We start from the raw sequence: 6,000 nt of genomic DNA on the forward strand, positions 1-6,000 counted from the left end.
GGCCAACAGGTCAAAGTTTATATTACTAATATCCAATTTCCCTATTTCATATAATAAAGAAGAGAAAACCAAGCTAAGTCCTTACAGCGGAATGGTCATTCTTGACTTTTGAAAATGAGTTGGAAAAAAAAAAAGATGTATCTCTCAAATTTGTTAGACTAGAGGGTATGGGGCCGGCTGTGGCCCGGTGCCGGTCCCCCACACCGTCCCCTGGGCTCGGCTAGGCTATTCGGCTCTCACAAGACGGAGAGGACGGACCACTTTTCAAATTTTCAACTGTTAAACAATGGCTATATTTAAAAAAAAAAAAAAAAAAAAAAAAAAAAAAAAAAACCTTTTTAACTTTAAATAAATACCCTCATTTCATCCATTTTTATATCATTTTCTCCCATTCTTCTCCCATTCTCATCCAATTTTATAAAAAACACTCCTTTTTTTTATACAATCATGAATCCATTCAACCCAAACAACCCCAACCTGAACTACCCCAACCCGAACCAACCTAACTTTTTTTCGACTCCCGCTTACACTCCGGCTAGGATCCTTCATGGGTGTCTCCGCAATTTACGTTTTCGGGTTTCCAACAATCACCAAACGCCTTCAAACAAATGTCCCAAGTTCAACAAATGCAACAATACCAAGCACTCCAACAAATCATGCAACGCAACTCGTTTGAACAATTCCAATCGCAACCGCCAACTTCCGAACCGGTTCAACTTGACGAAGATGATGAAGAAGTCATCCCCGAATCGCCACCTCAAGAGCTCAAGCGCAAAAAAAAAACAAGGGGAAGGAGAAGGCGGTTGAAACCGTACCCGCAACCGCGCCAAAAAGCGGTTCGAGAGTAAATGCGAGACCTTGGTCGAAAGTAGAGGAGGCGCTAGCAATAGCGTTTGTTAAGTCCTCAACTTGCCAGGTCGTCGGTATGAACCAAAGTTTATTTTTTAATTTAAATTTAAAAAGATTTATTTTTTTTACTAATGCATTTTTTTTTAAATTTAGGCAACAACCAAATGGGTAGTAGTTTTTGGAAGGCGACAACGGAAAGATTTAACCGGCTTATGGAGCAAGGCCCGGCGCGTGATGTCGAATCCGTCTCGGGCAAGTGGCGTAAAATGAACAAGACCATTAATACCTTTAGCAGGTATTATAACCAAATTTACACTCATCCTCCTAGTGGGACAACGACGAGGACATTGTTTTGGCTAAGTGGGACTCTAAAAATTCAACGCCTTTCCCGCACATCCGAGTATGGAACATTTTAAAGAAAGAAAACAAATGGAAGCCGGTTCCAAATGAGGTCGCAACCGCCAAACGGAGTAAAACTTCCGATCCGGAAGTTATAGTGCGGGAGGCTCCACCGCTCGTTGTCAAATCGACATAAACAACGACCCGGAATATGATGAGGATGTGTTGCCCGTCCACTAGTCGGAACGTCCCATGGAAGGGACAAAGCAAAAAAAGAGGCGGCCGGAAAGCGAAAAGGGGGCGGCTCCAGTGGAGGGGGCGGTTTGGGTGGAGGGGGCAGCTCGGGGGCGGCTTCGAAAATGGACGAGTTGATAACCGAATTCCGTTCGTTCAAAGAGTTCGCTGCCGAAAAATATAGTTACAAGAAAACCGTGTCGGCCGACTATGCTCGAGCGGAGGATTTTAGGATTATGAGGTTGGATCTCGACTCGGTTCCGGAGGATGAACGCGAGGTTTATCAGAGGATGAAAGAAGAGGTTAAGAAAAAATGGACGTCGTAGGTTGTTTAGTTTTTTAATCGTATCGTAATTTTTTTTTTTCGTTTTTATGTTTTCCGTTTCTAGGATTAGTAATTTTTATTTTTAATGTAACTTTTTTATGTTATGAAATGAATTTAATTATGTTGTTTTATGTTGATTTTTTTTTTAATTTTTATGATGTTTTTATTAAGTTAACAAAAAAAAAGTTAGAAAATTATAAAATATTTAGGTGGGGTAGGTTCATCCTCCACCCCCCTCAAAATGCAAGGATGCCCATCTTCCATGGGATGGTGATGTGGCGCCTACGTGACGGCCTATCCTTAAGGGGATGAGCCTCCTCATACCCTCTAGTCTTAGAAGTAAGAAGTTCTAAGAGACAAAAGCAAAGTACAAGAGATGGTTCGTTTTTTTGATCCAATACTTCACGTCGTAGATTGTTATGCTAGAGAGCGTGTCTCACTAAGAGTTGACTTGGAGTGTTGAAAAGGACAACAAACAATCGTTGTTTTCAGATATAAATGACTCTATGGAATGTTGAAGAGGACAACAAACGACTTTTTACCAAATGAACAACAAAGCCCAAATCAAGCTGCCCAAAACACAAGCCCATATTACAATATTTTTGTGTTAAAACTTAACCAACCAACCACTCCTTCCAAATTGTTTGAAAAAAATAGTTTCATCTAAGGTTAGATTTCATTCACTCATTTCTATTATGCGATATTTTTCTGTTTTTATATCACTAAATAAGTATGTTTTTAACAAGGTTGGACAAATCACAGCTTGGGAAAAATTTTATAAAAAGTATTTTACGCTACTAAAATTTTCACATTGGTCTATACCCGAATCTTTGCCAGTGAATGTCGTAGATCGTCACAACTCACAATGGGATTGGTATCACGTGTAAAACTATGCTCTTAGGCCATGGGGTATGGGGCTTGGTTTGGGGGTGGGTTGGGGGAAAACGCCCAAGCCACCATCCCGGGTGGACTTGGGTTGGGGCGTGGCCTTTGGGGCTTGGCTTTCAAGCCGGGCGTGGGGCGGTATGGCCATGCTAGCTGGCTGCCTCCCATTCGCTCACCCGCCACGTCATAGCGGACATTCAAATTTTGAATTTTAAATTCAAACGGTTTAGGGGAAACCAAACCGCCACCCGGTCACCCAACCACCCCCTATATATTGTAACCCCCAACCCACTGGTCCCCCCATCCCACGAACCCAACCCCACCGGTTACCCACTTCTCACGAACCCGCTAACCCACTGGTCCCCCCCCCCATCCCACGAACCCAACCCCACCGGCTAACCCACTGGTCCCCCCCCCCCCCCCGCTATGGCATCCTGGACCCATGAAGAAGAAATGGCACTCGTCACTAGCGTCGTTGACGCTATGAAGGGGCGGCCAACGGGCCAAACAAAATACTGGCAGGAAGCATTCGCGGCCTACACGACCGCCACAACCTCAACGCGTGCCAACATAAATGGCGCGAGCTACGGCCCAAACTCAAGCGTTTCAAGGCTTACTACGAAGCCGTTCCGAGCGGCGAGTTAAGCCACGAGGACCGGGTGGCGGTGACGAACATAGAGTGTCACAACCCCAAAAATACCACCTACGGAGTGTCCCTGATAGGCGTGTGACATACAAACACTGAGCCACTAATTACATTGAACCCACAAGTTTCAAAATAAAGTTCTCGAATTAATAATAAAATCCCATCACAAGTTTAAATGTAAACTAGTATGTTCAGCGGAAGCAAGTAATAAACCAAAGTTAGGTTATTCAAAAACCAATGTACAATTGTAATAATAATCACATGAGTTCCTCTAGTCGTCCCATGACCACTCCTGCTCCTCCAGACAGCAAGTATCCAAATCCAAGATACCTAACGACCTGCGAGCATGCAACAAGTGTATCAGACAAAGCTGGCGAGTTCAAAGTTTTACGAAAACGTTGGTTACCAAGTCTTTAGTTAATCCATTGAATTTAATTCCGAAAGTAATGTTTGATAATATCTCGATACTGAACAAGACGGCTCCTGATGTATGTTTTGCCCTTTCCCCAGTGCTCCTATCAAAGCACTGGGCCCGACTGGGTAATTAGTTCACAACCGTCCTCCCCGGTACGGTGTGAGGGTGCCAAGCCTAAGTAGCGCTACCAACTAATACCCCGTTACCTCCCTGGCAACAAAAGATGGGACTTAAGAGATAGAGAATGAGAATATTATCCAACATCCCAGTTTTACCCAAAACACTTATCCCTCCCCGGGATACCCACTGACTGTCCCAACCACCGGGACGCATGCTCAATAGATGAACTCACCTCCGGTTGCTTGGTAAGATTAGCTACGTGTTCAGGTGATTCAACCAAGTCCTAATACGGTACATATGCAATTAGTTCGCAAGCACTTACATTTCATGATTACATAACTAACATCTTGCACATCATGCATAATATCTCATGTCACACCTTAAATACTTAGTAAACATACTGAATCCATTATGGCATGTCACAATTTTCACAAAGATTCTCACTTAACCGTTAGATTATGTAAATCACATACACGCATACCATGCCTAATATTTAACAACCCGTGTACAGCCCAGTTGGGTAACAGCCCAAATGAAATCAAGTCTAGTCCAATGTGTTGGATATGTGCATCTTACAACTGAGTGTCGCCCAATGTTATCCTCGACCCAATATGCAATAACAACCCATATACTACCAAAGCCCAAGAAAACGTGTACTTTAGTGTTGTGCTTTAATCAATGAGTGCAGCCCAAACTAGTAGGCCGGTAACATTATGCGATCCATTAATCCGAGGCCCAACCGGCGTTGCATCAAACTGTGTGGCCCAACACAAGTTTAAATGTGTGCGGCCCAGCACAGATGGCCCGCGGATCAGGCTGTAAAACCCACTCGGTTTAGTGTGTGGTTCTTAAAACTAATTGGCCCAATACTTTGAATAATTCCATCTAATATTATGGCAACAGTTTATAATTCCTAATCCACAATTTAAGGCAACTTCCAAGATTTCTCATGACTTATAACATGATTCTAGCACATAATCAAATCGCCACATAACTCATTCAGATATGTTACTCATCTTGGTTTACCAGTTCATTGTTTCATCAATTTCATCACCATTTATCATGCACCCTAGTCGTTCGTTATTACTTTCATCATTAGTTAACACCTAAACCAACATATATCGCATACCATTTATTTTAAGGACATAACAAACGCAGCCCTAACACTAATATTCATCATAATATCATCATTTTCATCGCGGTTTTTATGTATTAATCATCATTATAATCATTAGTGATAACCACCTACAACAATTTCAGCACACATCACAAGCACATCCTGAACATAATAGCAACTTTACCATCGAGACTCACATAAACATAAATTATCATCATGTGATTGTTACTCTCGGTTGACATGATATTCAAGCACTCGACCCGAGGACTTCCACCCACTTAACCCTAGTGGACATAGACTCTAAATGATACTGTTCCATCCATGTCCATTTGTGACATGCTAAAACTTGGATGGACCCCCAAGTCTTTCTATTACGTGTACAATCAGATCCACAATTAATCATCATGATATTCCACATGTGTTTGTACTTATCCTATCTAGTTCATGCATCCAATCATGTCTTATGGCACATACATATATACTCTTTGTTAATTGAATCACACATACACAAAGTCAACAATTAAGAACTAACGTAAACATAATCTACTAACCAACAGTTCGACCAGGCAAGATGCTGAATGGATGGGATGTTGCGCCGTTGAGGGGGTGGGGGGGTCTTCCACTGTCGCACGTATTTTGGGAGGAGAGTAGGGTTTTGTTTGAGTTTATGTTATGAAACAAAATAATATGCACCCATTATGATAAAGGTTTGGGGCGGTCAGGTCTTTTCTTGACCGAATTGGGCTTAAGCCCATGTAATTAGGTTGCCCTACTAACTGGGTAAGGCTGCCATCACAATGGACTAGGTACTAGGTGGCAGCTTGGGCTTCTTATAAGCTGGGCCGAAGTATCAACACTCAAAGGTGGGCCGGGTTTAATAGATTCGGGTCTGGTTATCGATGTGAGCCGATACACATTGAGAATAGTGTAGAGTTTTTAAATATGAGCATGTGGCCCGATACATGTGCGGCCCAAATAAAAACGTAACGTTTTACGGAATTAAAGCAGACACAATAGAAAGACATAACGAGGAGTTACAATCACAAGATTAAACGTTACCAACCATGAAA

This window comes from Helianthus annuus, chromosome 5 (genome assembly GCF_002127325.2).
Source record: "Helianthus annuus cultivar XRQ/B chromosome 5, HanXRQr2.0-SUNRISE, whole genome shotgun sequence".
In the NCBI taxonomy this organism is placed as follows: domain Eukaryota; kingdom Viridiplantae; phylum Streptophyta; class Magnoliopsida; order Asterales; family Asteraceae; genus Helianthus; species Helianthus annuus.